The sequence below is a fragment of the Passer domesticus genome, chromosome 3 (assembly GCF_036417665.1).
Source record: "Passer domesticus isolate bPasDom1 chromosome 3, bPasDom1.hap1, whole genome shotgun sequence".
NCBI classification, from domain to species: Eukaryota; Metazoa; Chordata; class Aves; order Passeriformes; family Passeridae; genus Passer; species Passer domesticus.
This window is the reverse complement of record NC_087476.1, coordinates 31,899,350-31,915,155: the sequence shown is the minus strand read 5'-3', so window position 1 is coordinate 31,915,155 and position 15,806 is coordinate 31,899,350. Positions and strand designations below refer to the sequence as shown.

The 15,806-nt window shown below is 42.8% G+C and overlaps 1 protein-coding gene across 1 annotated transcript in view; it reads right to left on the bottom strand.

Moving 5' to 3' along the window:
• MYO6 (myosin VI) overlaps positions 1 to 13,891 on the bottom strand; it is a 110,508-nt gene extending 96,617 nt beyond the window's left edge. The window contains exon 1 of the mRNA XM_064412476.1: positions 13,748 to 13,891. The gene's annotated coding sequence lies outside the window, so the exon portion shown is untranslated. The remainder of the gene's footprint in view (positions 1 to 13,747) is intronic.
• Positions 13,892 to 15,806: the final 1,915 nt, after the last annotated feature.

Genomic DNA, 15,806 nt, shown 5'->3' with positions numbered 1-15,806 from the left:
TAATTGACATACTCCTGATTACAAGCAAGACCCTCACCCCACTGATTACAAAATAGCAAACCACAAAACAGTCCCTGTTTTTTTTTCATGGAAAATAATATATAACTAGATTTTAAATGACAAGGAATACAATGCAGAAGAGACTGTACTGCTATTGAAGGAAAGACTGTGAGGTCATGTGAAACTTATCATCAGTGGACCCACAACAAGGCAACCTGTTTTCTCTCCTTCTCAAGGCTTTACAAAGCATCCTCTTCAGCTTCCTCGACCTGTGGTCTACAGTGCAGGAAGCCAAGTTCTCTCAAGCACTCTGTTTAGAACTCCAGTCTGGAAGTCTTCAGCACTTCCTATATTCCAGCAAATACATTTCTTTATTTCGGATAGATTTTTTTTTTCACATATATTTTCTTTCACCCAAAATTTGAGCTCCGTGTGAGCTTAAGCTACAGTGATAAGGAATTCAACACAAAAGTTAGATATTATTAATTCAAATTCCTCCTTGCAAATAGAAATGTTTCAAATCTGCTTTCATGATGGATATTTCTTCACATGGTTGAATAACCTGAGCACCCATCTTGGATGGGCGGGGGGAAGCTAACAGTAAACTCCTCATAGATTTTCTGTATTTCCTTTCTAAAGTAAAAAGTCTTCCTTGGGAATGAGTTTTTAGGTCTGAATTGTTCATGGGAACTAAAAAACTAAAAGCTTTTAAGTACAGTTGTTTGACATCATCACATGATTAGAGATCTTCTAAGGTCATCTTAGAAAAAAATCAAAACAGTGTAAAAGAAACGATTGTGTAGAATGTAAGTACAATGAAGATCCTGGGGGGTTATTACAACTCAGGTGCTTCCTCAGGAACCCAGAAAACTCCAGTTCCTTTGGTGCTGAGACAGCAACAATCACAGGGGGTTCAGCCTCTTCCCAGTGACCTACGTGAAGTCTTAAGGCAAGAACTCAAGAACAACTGAATTCAAAAAGAGTAAAATGTAGTACCAAGCAGCCCAATAATACAATTTTCAACCCACTGAACTAAAGAATAAGCCAAAACAAAACACAACCAACCAACAGACCTATTTTGCAAAATGCATCAACGTATGAATCAGTATCCATCACACCACTTAATGGAGACTCCACCCCTCTTTACGAAGAGTCCTGTTCCACCCTCCACAATAGCATACCTGTCTTCAATTACAGGGAGGTATGTGCTTCCTTTTATTGACTGAAGAACACAAAGTCTGAAGAATTCTTATTATTTCTATTAATAAATGAAAACCATAATAAAAACTATTTCTATTAATATATAAAAAACAATGCAAACCATTGCATTTTGGTATCAGAGGAATTTCACAGCTTACACAGTTTCTGCTTTACTTGGGTGATTAATGAAAGGAACTTGCTGGTTATTACAGCTTACTCTAACTTCAAAAAAAAAAAAATGCATGCCTCTTGAATAACTCCAATAACTTGGGAACAATAAAGGAAGCAAGATTAATCAAATGCCATCTCAAATGCCTGCACATCCAGTTTCTATGCTGCCTTCAGTCACAAGGGTGAAACATGCTGGCTAACTGCCCAGTGTTATGACCTGTGAAGAATACAAATTTAAAGTTCCTAAAATAAAAATATCACTGCATGTCTGTTAAGAAATAATCGTTTTTTTAGAAGTGACAAGTCAGCAAAAGTTGCTGACATTCAAACACAAGAGAGAAACATAATTATAATTCAAAGGTTATAAAAAAAGCATTTAGTTTTTCAGCTTCCACTCTATAAAACTCATTCAAGTTTTACTGGATGCTGTAGGTTACCTAATTTCTCCACGCATTCAGTAGCCTGTGCTGTGGGATGATCCTCCTTTGATACAGAAGCTTTTGACAGAATTCTGGGAATGTGTCCAGCATAACAGAAATAACAGCATAGGAAACCCTAATACACCAGGTGTGGCTTCAGAGATGAAGGCTGAGCCACCCAGGAAGTGCTCTAATAACTACAGCAGCCTTCCTGTAAGCTTTTACCACTAAAGGTCTCTTGAACCAGATTTATACTGAAAAGCATGAGAGAGGTATAACACAGACATCTGATTTTTTTGCCTGACCTGCTCTTCTACTGTTGCAGTGGAATAAAAGATAGGCTTCGATTGTGGTGAATGATTTTCATCTTCTTCAATACTTGGCATCTCCCCTTTCTCTAGGTATCCCTTAGCTTATCTTTTCTCCCAGCCTCAAAATGCCTTTAAAAAAAATTCTTTCTAGAAAGAAACTCTCATTTAGAGTTGAAACTCTAATTTAAAAAACCCCTTGCAATGCTCTGCACTGCTTTTTGTTTTTGGGGAACGCAAGAGGCCCACAGCTGTCCATTTTACCAGTGGAGCTGTGCTAATTCTGCCCTGTGCTGAGCCTCTGAGCCCAGCCAGCAAGGCTCTGCCTGAAAGGTCAATCCCATGTGCTCAGCCTCCCCTGTCCAGCATGCACCCAGCTCAGCAGCCACTGCTCCAGAGCATGCTTTCCCATGTGGCAGCTTCTGCCTACACCACCCTGCTCAACACCAGCATTCATCATTTTGGATGTCCCCTTGTCGAGCCATTCTGCTCTACACTGCCTCCTCCTTACATATTAAGCTGCACCTAAAATTAGCCTGAAAAGCAGATCTTCATCTCAAAGCAACAGTATTCTCCACACTTCCGTTTTTTTTCAAAACAGGAAGACTGACTTCTACTTTGATCCAGGAATGTAGTGAATCCACATGCATTTTAGGAGGTGAAAGGCATAGGGCTTTCTTTGTGAGGGTGCTCTTGGCATGGTGACAAGGGGCTTTGCTGACCAGAACAAGCTCAGCATGTTATCATCTGGTGTAAGGATCACTTTGAAAAGCCAAAGGAGTCCCCGTCAGAGCAGCAACTCACAATAGCCTGCAACAACACAAAGTATTCCTTCCGGCTGGCTCACATGGAGAGCCAGCACGTTCTACTGCAGCGCTTCCCAGGCAGTGCTGGGCACACATGAGCAGAGCTTGCCATGACAGGAATGCTCCCTGCAGCAAATGTGTCCTCCACATCACTCCCCAAACCTCAGCCTGATGAGCAGGGCTAACTGTAGGTTGACAGCTTTCAAGTTGAAATTGGTTGACAGCCATTCCCAATCCAGTTCTAACTGGTATGACACTGGTCATTCCTCACTAGGGAAGGCAGAAAACAAAGAAGAAAACACAGATTTTGATTAAATTCTCTTCCCAATCTTCAAATTCTGCTTCTACCAGATGTTCTGCCCTGCATCTCTCCACTACCCTTACAACTAGACACCAAGCCTGGCTGATAGGCAAAGCAAAAGCCAGCATCTCTTTCATCCTCAGAAAACCACACTGATGCAGCAAGTTTTACTTGCTCGATTGTACAAACTCCATTTGCAATCTGATTTGGTATAGGCAGTCGACAAAGAGCCTGCAAAGCTGCATGCTCATCTGTAGGATTGACGCCATGCAAATCCTTCCCATTGCCAGCAAGTTGTGAAACACAAAAGGCAGGATATCCTGGAAGTAGTGTAACATAAATGGAAAAAAAAAAGGCATGTGTCCTAGGAATAACTCACACAGAGATTCTTTAGGGGCAGAAGCTGATCTTGAAAAAAGAAGTCTGATCCAGAGGGAGACACATTGTGAAGCTGTCAACAAATATCAGCTCAGGATCCAGATTGCACCAGAGTGATCTAGGCAGATGAATGATGAGCAAGACACAATGCAACCCAGGAAGCCAATCCAGGTGACATGCTAACAACATCCACTGCAGCATTCATTATGTTCTACACTCTGCTGAGCTCCAAATGAATGCTATCACATGCATCTGGGTCAAAATTTGACTGCCATTACATTCAACAGTGCAAAGAGGTGATATCAGCTATCACTGAACCAAGGTCTGCATCCCATTATTTGCTATAGCCTGCAGTGCCCAAGCTCCACACCATGCCATTCCTGTCCCAGCTGGATGGAAGCCTTTGGAATACAGCCTGGTACCTGAAAAAAGGGGAATTCTCCTCAGCTAAGGGACGACTTTAAAAAACCCTTCATTCTCCTCCCACATTTTCTTCTGGTTAGTATTGAAACAGATGCAAAGACCTTGACAGAGGTATAATAATAGAGAAGGCACAGTAATTTTCCTTTACTTCCCTACGTATTAGTACAAGCTTTTCGCTCATGTTAGAAATACAGCATAGTCTGAACATTTGCAGGAGATGCTTGAGGGAAGTGATTTGTCAGAAAAAAGGAAAAAAGCCATCCTTGCTTTCCAATGGTAGAAACTTCAAGTCTGCTAAACACAAGCTTCAAAAATAAACAGCACCCTCACCAATCAGCAAACATTGCTCACATGTTTACTAGGCTAATTTTTCACAACATAAAACTACTTTTTCTTAAAAGATGACTATTACTTCACATTCAACTCAGTTCTCCTCTGCCTTTACATGTGTGCAAGTTACACTGCTTTTCCTTACACAAAGACCTGAAACAAAATAAAATTAAACACTTGGGAAGAAAGTCCTCACACAGATGTGCCTCCTTCATTGTCAGACTGGAGATTACTTGTTAGAGTTTTGTGGGTTTGCCTGCCTATAAAATGTTCCACACAAAATTAAGCCATAAATTTAAAATTAAGCAGCTGATCAAACTGAACAAAACAAAGCTACAGCAGCCTCACACACAGCTGCATCTTGCCCATTCAAATTTCTCCCTTAAGTATGCACAGTGAGGAAGAAACAGCTCCTTTCGAGAAGGCTCCTGTCTTACCTGGATCCTAAAAACTACTTGGACATTTCCAACAAGATGACCAATGGAAACAAGAGAGAACATGCTGAGTCCTAGAAAAACATAAGCCAATTAGCTTTCATTAATTACCACTAACCACACCTTAGCACACCTTCAGATGTCACTCCAAAATCTTTACCTGTCTTGGGGTGAAATACTTAGCCCAAATTGCAAGGTCTCGTGCTCTTACACCCACAGCAGGCACACCCAAGGTCAGTGCCTGGACATGTACAGGGATCAGGCAGCATTTTACATTTGATGAGGAAAGCATGGCTTCAAAGTCCTGCCCAGGCACGGTAGGAAGGGCAGCCCCGGATGCTAACCTCTTTTGCACAAAAGCAGTCATTTTTCTTCTACTACAATCTTCAAGTGTTTCCTCTTGCTGCAGTCCCTTTGGTCCTCTCAACTCCTCATACTTTCCCACCTAGGCATCACCCTTCACTTGTTCCTTAAGAAGGAGCTCACCTAAAATACTCCTCCTCTTCCCAGTAGTTTCCTGTTCCCCTGCTTCCCTGCTTCTACCTCCTCCCTTGGGCTAAAGCAGCAGAGTCATTCAGTAAACACACCAGTGATATGAAGTGCCTTTTGTCTGCCCTCTTCTCTCCCAAAGAGATTTGTAAAGAGACCAGGATTAATACTAAAACAACTTATCTCAAACAGCTGTTTTGGCTTTTTTTTTTAACCATATAAATTTCCACTTCTATCCTATGTTCTCAAGCAGTCATTACTTATTAGTCACTCAAAATCCCAAGCTTTTATTAAGCAAAAACAAACAAACAAAATATCAGGAAATAATATAACTGCATTTTCCAAGGCATTAAAAAAATAAAAACCAACTCTTTAGAAAGAGATCAGTAACTGATCCCAGGCTGTAAGAGAAGCTGCAAAGAGCAATTTAAAAAAACAGAAAGTCTATGAACCAGCTTTATATATTAGAACCCTTGCTAGGCTGACTACTATGTGAACAGACACAGAACTCTGTGGCAACAGAAACAAAGAAGCTAAACTCCAACAGCTGCTAAAATATACTATTTTTAGTTCTAAGTTAAAAGAAATCTGATGTAATATTTCACAAAAATACATACATGTATGCAAAACTGGGAAAAGTTGCAAGGATTTAAACTGAAAGAATAATCTGTAAGAGTATATGGTCAACACATTATTTATGTTTGTCATTGCTGCTTTGGTGTTGAATATATATGATTTAGCACACAACCCAAAAATAGCCATAGCATCAGATGTCATACCATCAAAAGACTACATGTGCATTGATAATAGGAAAGATTCATACAGCCACAATAAAAGCAGCTACTTAGACCACTGAATTGTAAAAAAACATGTTCTGTGGGTGTTGACCTTTTGAGCAAGACATGACTTGTACAGCATGATAAAAGGCTAAGAAACTTCATGGCTAACATTCCTCTCCCTGGGTTAGTAAGAAATAATCTTTTTCCTTTGAAAGGATGTAGAACTTTACAGCAAAACATAAAACAAGATCTAAAATTTGTTTCAGATTACCATCAGAATATGACATAAAAGGTATTTCAAAAAACATCCTTTCCCTAAACAAAGCTTAAAATTTGTTCTTGCATAAATGATCTAAAAAAATACTAAGGTGTAAGACTTTTTCAAAACTCCATAGTGGATGTCTAAACACCCAAAGAAAAAAAAATTAATAGAGGACACTCATGCAGTGAACCAAACACTATCTCAAGGTCCAAATAATCCAAGATTAAGTGTCTGACCATACTAATTTCAGGTGTTTGAGAAGATGCAAGAGTACTGTAAAGGGATGACAACTGAAGACAGAGATCATCCCACCATCTGCAAAACTGCACGTGTACAGAAGAAACAGGAATGCTTTGTTCCCAACAGCCCCAATTCAACACAACTATGACAGCCCACCTCTCCTGTTTCCCAAGAACTTTGAAATTTGAAGCAATGCTCTTAACCACAGCCAAAAGAAGATCAGTTACTAAAATCTGTAAAAACTATTAGAGGGTCTGTTTTGGAAAAAAAATTGGAAGAGGAGGACTGACAGGCCCAGCAGTACTCTCATTGAACAGTAAGCCAACAAGTATGAGAGGAGAAACAGTATCATTCCTGGCAAGTCCACATAAGTAACACTCCTTGCTGTACAGCAGAGAGATAGAATCCACTGCAGAATGCCATTAGTGTACACAAGCACCTGCCATAAAGGCTGCCTGCATGAACACTGCCAAGGCTTTAAAGCAATCAGCAAACACTGAAAAAATAACTCCGTAGGAGCCTAAAAAATGAGACAATTATTTATATCACCAGTTTCTCTGTCTTTGTAAAGTATCCCAGGTAACAAAAAACAAACAAAAAACCAAAAACAAACAAACAAACAACATCCCCAAAACAAACTCATTCTCAGCCCTAAAACATGAACTAAACCCAAGTGTTTTTATCTTTACACAGTAATAAAAGTCCATGTTATCCTAGGGCCCTTTGAAGTCCATGATCTTTTAAAATCCTCTCCCATCCTACTCTATGACTGTGTTCTTGTATGTGACTCTGCCTGGGTGTCCCTGCCTACAGTAGGGTTTTGGAACTAGATCATCTTTAGGGTCTTTTCTGACCCAGGTCATGATTCTATGATTGTGTTTAATTTCCCTACATATACTCTTTATGTCTCTGTTTCTCTATGCAAAGGGCTCTGGAGGCATTTGTCTCACTTTTGGTAGAGGCAGTGCAGGTTACACAGGTCTAAGAGACTGCAAAATAGGTTGTGGCTTCCTGAGAGAGGGTGAGCTGAACAACAATGACTGATCACACCTTGTCTGCCTCCCCTCCTCTTTGCTGCTCTACCTCTGCAGAGAGAAATGGAAATATGGATATGGATTTTCACAGATATGGAAAAGAGAAAGGTGATGGGATTTGTTGCTTTCTGCAGAGCCAGCCATTTGCACTGTGGTGTGAAGGAGCCCCATTACCATCCACACTGCTGGCAAGGGCAAGAAGATGCAGCCACTAAGATTTTCTCCTTTCAGGGTCCAGCAGTCAATTACCTCAGCCCAACTGCTTACAAAACTGCAACCCGACAGAATTGTTAAAATTGAAGTCATCAAAATGTTTGTCAGATTCTTCACTCCTGAATGCTCTGCTGCCTGTCCTGGAAAGTTTGCAGTACATAAGCAAGGCAAACATCACAAAAGCTTACTGCACACGGCTAAACTTTGAACTGGGTGAGCAGCTACAGAGCGTCTTCCCCCAAAACTCTCCAATGCCTCCCCTCAAACAAGCAGAGTGCCATGATAAGCAGGTTTGGTGTGCCTGCACACAGTGCTCACCTCGACAAGGCAAAAGGAAACACAGCAAAACTGTGTCTCTTTGGCACGGAGGACTTGGTGAAAGAGTTTTATTGCTGGCAGTTCCCTCACTATAGAGCAGTGGTGATGGAATGCACTTGAAGAAATCAGCAGAGAGCAAAACAGAGATGTGAACTTGGAAGGGGTGTAATCAGCTCACCACAGGCATGACCTCCTGCACAGTTCACACCTAAGGACTGGAGAAGGACATGCTGTTCTCCCACAGGCAGCTTCTTCCTAAACATAGCTACTACAGTATCACCTCATAGCTGGGCTCCTTTGCATCTGGAACACTGAGAATGCACCTGACATGATCAAAACTTTGATGAGTGCATGGCAACAAAGACAATATAGCAGATGAGAGGGACAGAGCTCTGGGCCATACAAATCTGAACTTGCTCAAAATGCATAAAGCAACAGTATTTCAGTGGCTTCAGCTCAGGCCTGAAGAATCCATAGAAACTTTTAGATATAATTCAGAAAGTTGCTGCTATTTTTGTGAAATACAGCCAGAGATCTTGCTGATATTGAAGAGATTTTTGTGAACAACTGGCTTTGGTAAATTCTCTGTTTCTCTTTTTTTTTTTCCCTCCACAAATTTCAAATCAGTCCACTAAGTCTTGTTAATTACAAGGAAAACAAATTTGCTTGTGAAAAAAATTATCCACTATGTAAATAATATTCTTAATTTGTCTGTTTAACTACCTTTGCAAAATAAATTCAGCAAGCTCTCTTAAGAGATGTTGCTTTAAAAACACAAAAGAAATTCTTTTATGATAAATAAGGCCTTCTGTTGAGCACTTACAAAACCAGGGTTCATTCAGACTTTCAGCTCAAGACTGAGAATTTCTCATTGATTTCTCTGAGAGTGGAACAAGCCCTAAAAGATGCACATACAGATGCGATCACCCCCGTTCTGGCAGTGCTCATGGCGCTGCCAGGACCGTATCCCAGTTTGGAGACTGGCCACATTCTGCACAGCAGCAGCACTGCAAGCTGTGCATACAAAAAGTGAAGTTGAATTCTGGATGCCTCATCCATCTCTTGTTCCCTGGAGCAAGAAGGAACTGTCCTTCACTCAGACATGTGCAGAGGAAGTGGAAGCATTCACTGTGCAAGGAAGGTCCCTTGGCTTGACAGAAGTGCTTCAGGAGTGACACAATGCCTGGGTATGACTTGCAGTGCAGCCACAGCAGCCAGACACCAACCCACACTTAATCGACCGTTCATGCATGCCCTGCTACTGACAGTAGCTGCAATTCAGCTCGCAGAGCTTACACATACCTACAGGAGCAGCAGCCAGCACTGTATCTGCAGGTTAAATGTCATCTGGCTGCAACTCCCTTGGCAGCAGGAAGAAGTTAGGATGTGTAGGTGCACCAAGGAGTCCCAAACTACCTTTTCAAGGCCAGGCTATGCTGTCCACAGATGGCAACAGGCTTTGCCTTGGAGCTGCAGCACCTTGGAACAGTGGCAGAACCAAACAGACCCAGCCCTCCCCAGCCTCATCACCCTCTGCTGTGTCTCTACACACAGCTCAACAACAACAATAAAACAAGAACTTGCTTTGGCTAAATCAGACTTTTGAATAGGTAGTCTAAGATGGCCACTTAGGCAGATGCCATCAAAAGGCAGCTTTAGCATGCTTTCCCCGATAAAATACATATATTAAATTTATATGGTCATTACTTACAGAAATCAGTCTACCAGAGACTAAAGTGCCCAAGGATTTATCTGTCCTTTTCTTGACATCAGAGCCTTAGTAAAAACCATGAAGGCTGCTGATGCTTCTCATTCAGCTTTGCAAAGCTGCTGGTTTTGTTTTTCAGGGGGGGAAGGGAAGATTCATCCACAGCTGTCAGTTCAAAAACGACAATTTTCTGTGTTCTTTATATTGATACAGTATCTATCAATACTTCAGAAACACAAGTCACTGTCACTAGTATTTACTACAAACCTACAACAGTCATTCCAAGAAATAACAAAGTAGAAACTTAAATAGATAGTGAGCTATGTTAAAATGTTGCCATTTTAAAATGCCTTCTCATACTTTAAAAAGTGGATACAAAATGATATTTGGCAATTTTTTTTTTTTGTTAGATCTTTAGAAAGCCCTTTTTGAAAGTGTTTCAGACCCAAAGACACTATAACACTATGACACAAGTCATGAAGCCACACGCAGTATATTCTAGAGTAGATGATGAATACCTCAGGTTCTATCCCTCTGATTTTCCTGGTTTAAATCACAGTATGGTTGTACACCTACATTTCCTACAGTATTACAGGCTATACTCCTAAACCACAACATTTTGCTGTCAAATGCAGTAGTTTGCCTCAACACTAATTATTTTAAAACCAAGTGCCTTAAGCTGTAACATGAGATGACCAGCAACTCAAAGATTATAGGATTTTATCAGAGAAACTGTTCATCTTTTGAGGACTGAAATTACTTTTTTTCTACATAAACTCAAGCCCAAATACAGATGGCACCTGAAGAAATCATCAAGCTCAAGCCCCTGCATGAGAACAAGTAAAACAGTTTTGAGGAGTGTTTTTAATATATCCTTAACACAAATACTATTTGACTTTCAAAAACCTTTGCAGAAATAAGATTGCACAACCTTAGTTTCTTTCAGTTTTCCCTAAGGCATAACAGATTTTAAGAACTTCATCAAGTCTTTGGTGCAAACTAGTTTCATCTTTTTCAATACAGTCACTGACAGCAGAACACAAACCACTTCTCACTAATTTTAATACTCTAGCATCTTCCTGTTCCTTCATCTCATCTCCTTCTGCTGGAAATGAGCTTGTCTAGCTTTGTGGAACACACTTTCCAAACACACATATTCTCTGCAGATCCATTTTCCAAAACCTTCCTAAGCCCTGGTGACCATTTCTGGTAGATGGACACATTTGAATTTATCTTCCTTAACAGGCTGTGGCCAAAACTGGACACATTATTCTATTAACTTAAGCTGCACTAGTACAAAAAGCTAAATGCTGAACTTCAACAGTACTGCATCCCTGTGCTTCTTGTGATCCCACATAACCCTCAGATCTGCTTCCATGGCACTGCTGCCAAGTCGACTTTACCCATCTGCATTATGGGATCTTCTTCCTGAAAATAGTATCTTGTACTCAAATACTGCCTTGGAATTTATCAGAAATCTCCTGTCCTCCAAAGCAGTGCATCAAAAACAGAGTCTGAAAGCCCTACTCGGTCTCCTTCATATTTTGTGCCAATTCTGTTGATCAAAGATATCCATGTCAACAAGTACAAAGGTGCCAGAAGTGCCCCCAGCACCACTTAAACTCATGTTTGATGGTGACTCATAATCATTTCCTGAGAATTATCACTTAGAGTCGTTATCTCTATACCTGGTCCCTTTGGTTCAGCTGTTCTCAAAAACTTCACTGAACAATTTTCCTAAGAGCACCCCTGCTGGGACAGACGGGCAGGTCTGTTGTCTGCACTATGTCAATGCCTGAAATTAATACAAAAATTTTATAAATAATTGACAGTACTTTTCCAGTCTATTGTTCCAGCTCTGTGCTCAGTCTGGTGACTCCCTGAGCTACTTCAGGTAGTCTGCACAAGTCAGCCTTAGTGGGCTTTTCTTCCATTAATTCATCCCACTGCTTTTCAAGTCCCTGTAAACTTTAAATATCCACATACTTCAGAAAGGATTTCCAAAGCTTAACTAACCACACATTGGGTCAAAACCAAAACCACACCTCTTTTGTTCATTTTGAACCTGCCAGCTTAATCGTATGCTTTCACATTTTGTTCTGATAAAAAGTCCCTACTCAACTTTGCCACATAAGACTGTCAAAATTTCTAAAACCTCAAATCTTTCCTCAGACCAGTGTTATCAAATACCACAAAAATACAAAGGTTAAATTGGGTCACAAAGCCTTCTCCACCCTGGCAGACCAGGCACAAGGAAGCACTAGTTCACCTTCCTTATGAGAACATTATTGTTAATGGGTCAAAATACTGACCCAGTATCAAAACAAAGGCACATGGCAATGCCGGAGGCTGAAGGACACAGTACTTAGTGCAGATTATAGAGCAATGTCCCCTCTGACTAGAAATAATGGGGGTGGGGAAATTAGTTCAATTTAGAATTTCTGCAAACTAATACTGACATGGTTTTATTTCAGAAAGCTATTCAGTCTCACAGAAAAGTTTACTGCCTTTATGTTTGCATTGCTGGCTTTATAGTTTTACAGTCAAAGGCATAACTGTGCCTTCACTAAATAGTTTATTAACTGAGACACATTAAAAACCCATCCACTAAAAATACTATCAAACTAAATTTAATTTCTACGTTATTAAAAGCAACATTACAAAGGTTTGGAACTTGTGCTCTGATAATTCTGATATTTATTCTCCCACCTCAATAATACCGAGATCTTTCTTTTGCAGTTATTCCATAAACATTTAAGAGTTAATTTGTGTGTTAGCAGTTTTATTGTATTTAAACAAATACAGCAAGACATTTGCTTATACCTTTAAGTTTTAAAAATTAACACGTGAAAAATTAAAATATTTCTAATTTTGTTCGGCTTTTTTTTTTTTCCACTAAAAAAAAATAAAGTTTAAAAGCGCAGATGACATTCAACTCATGAGTTCATCTCCACCCTGTTAATTTGTCACACTTGCAGCAGAAGGAAGACTCAGTCCCATGGGCAACCTTTGTACTCGGCTGGCTGTGAACCCGGTCCATAGGCCGCCCGCAGCCCGGCGATGCCAACTGAACTGTAAGGAATTAGGTCGCCTCAAAGGTCTGTTCCCTCCGGGAGCACCAAAGGGCACAAGTCACGACATACGACTTCTCTGCACCTTTGTAAAACAGGGCTGGCAGACAGCAGTGTTCGCTGAAACCGCAGATAACAACCATCCTTTTACAGAACCAGCCAACTATTAATTCAGCTACCTCCATCCTACAGGCCTTGGTGGCATTTACTAGTTCAGAACCTGAGAGCCGAGTATTAGATGAGCACCAAAAATATAACTGCTGCACTGCAAGTCATATTCTAGACCATTAAGGAGATGAACTCTTTTAAGCTTTCCTATTCAGTAATGGATGCAAGTTACAGGAATGGGGTATTGGTTTTTAGCTGTACATCACAGTGACACACGCTGCTCTCCAAACCGCAGCCTGCAAAAGTACTTCAAGCAGAAATACTCCAGAAGATGTTTTTCCACTGAACTACCAGTCGTACTGCGTCCGGCCAGTAAAGCCTATACAAATTTTATTTTCGCTTATAAGCACAATCCCACCAGCACAGAAATGTTTCTGAAGCAAGGGATGGAATTTCACAGCGGATGATACTAAAAAAAACCAAACAAGCCCACAAAGGAAAGAATTTCCATGACAGTTAATTTAAGGAAGTAAAGCCCAGTCCAGAGGGATTCTAAGCTCCGGCTCCGGCAGGTCCGTCCCGCGGAGCGCTGGCCGGAGCGCTGCCCCGCCGCGTGCCCGGCCCGACCGCACCTGCCCGGGCGAGAGGAGAGGGGCGCCGGGGGCAGCCGGGGCAGCGCCGCGGCCGGGCCGGAGGCCGGCACCTCCCGCCGGGGGTACGAAGGGGCGGCGGAGGCCGAGAGGCCGCGTCCTTACCTGCTGGTGGAGGTGGTGCTGCTGCGCTCGGCGCCCCGCTCGCTGCCAGCCCGGCTGCTGCTGCTGCTGCCGCCGCTGCTGCGCTGCTCTGCACCGCCCCCGCCGCCCGGCACGGCCCGGCCCGGCCCGGGACGTCACCGCCACAGGGCCGGCCGGGGGCGGGGGCAGCGCCGGCGGGGCGGCGGCGGCCGGGGAGGCCGGCCCGGCCTTCTCTGGGAGCAGGGCTTGCCTGGCCCGGAGCCCCGGGCCCGCGGCGCCCCTCGGGCGCACCGAGCCCGCAGCCCGCGCCCTCCGCGGCAGACGCGGTGCTGAGGGCCTGGCTCGTGGTTATTTTGTGTGAGTTGGGTCCCTTCCTTTATTTTTTACCGATGCGGTTACATAAAGGGCAATTTTGGGAGCTGTCTTTGTCTTTACCGACCAACGTCCCATAAAGAAGGGTGCCAAGCAGGTGGCGGCTCTCCTGCTGCGCAAACCTTGCAGGTCAGAGGCTGTTTCAGCCCGTTCCTCTCCCTGGCCCTGTGCGGTCCCTGCCGTGTCCCCAGGGCCCTGCCTTGGCGGATGGGAGCAGCGGCGGTCGCAGCCGCTGCTGGAGGGCAGAACGGGGCCTGGCCCAGCGCCGTGCCCCTGTACCTGCTGCGAGGCAGCCCAGGGCCAGCCCGGGCTCTGCGGGAATGCCCCGGCGTGTGCCTCGCCCAGCCATTCATCCCTGCGGCTGGTGCGCTGCTGTGACTTGGGGACAGTGGCCCCAATGGGCGGCGTTGCATCATGCTCAGCCCGGGTGTCACACCGCTGGTGCTACTCACAGCCACCCCTCCCGTGCCGCAGCTCTGTGTCACCTCCCTGTCCCTTGGCTTTACCACGATTCATTCCTGGCATCACCAGCTGGTTTGTCAGCTTTCCCATAGCATCGCGCTTCTCTCCCCACAATAGTTCATGAGCAGCACAATGACCCCGGCTGTACGTGCAAACCCTCCTCGTTCTCCACCTGATGGTTCGTTCATATGTCTTTTCCTGACAAAAGGAAAACAAACGAGTTAATACTTCAAAATCTTGTGTTTTCCTTGATTTTGCAGCCCTTCTGTAAGTAGGATATGTTTCACAGCATCCTTTTGAGTATTTAGACAACACCAGGGACATCGTGGGTACAGCCACTAGCTCATAAATAATTTACATACATTTCTTCAAGCCATAGCTGCCCATGTAGATATGATACTCATAACAATGCTTTGGCCTCTTTTAGAGGACAAAGAGAAATCCCAGGGGCTTCTCTAGGGAGAACTCAGGGGGTTCTGTCAAGGATCAGAGTGGACGTACACATGGAAGGAAAATGGCAGTGCATTAGGTGCATGAGTAATCCTGCATCCTGGGCAGAGCATGGGTGGAGTTCAATCCTGTGTCCAGATTAACATTCCTACAACTCCTGAAATGTGCTGTGGACTTGTTTTGGTCTTTAAAACATTCCACTTGTCTGCAAAGTGGCAAGGTGAATTTGATGGTTGCATCTTCACTTGACATAATTTAGAATGTCTGACAATTTGGACAATCAAAACACTGTATAACTTCTAGAGCACGGAAGCTTGTCTTTGGCATTACCTTTCAGTACTTTGTATGGTCAGCCTTACTTTTATTTGTAAAAGAGAGATAAGGATAATTGTTATCTGGGGAAAAAAGAAGTGAATGGACAAGTAAATGAAAATGTAAATTTGGTGACTGGCTAAAACCACCTCTGTTAGCAAAACAGGATATAATGTCAGGAAACGACCAACAAAATACTTCCAGTGTAAACAATCCAAGCAGTGCTGAGCACTATCTTACCCTCTGATGTGCCTCTCCCTCATCGGAAGAGGCATGTCTCTACTTTCTCCCTTCTTTTCTCCCTGGGAAATTTAAAAATAACCCAAGACACAGCAACATCTGTTCTGTGAATCTTCAGGGAAAATACAGGAAGACTCACAAGTGAAATCAGAGTGCAAGAAGTTCAACCTAAGCAAAGGGGGGCGGGGGGGGGGGGGGAAGTGGAAAGAGAAAATAAGGCAAAACATGTTTTACTGTACCCATT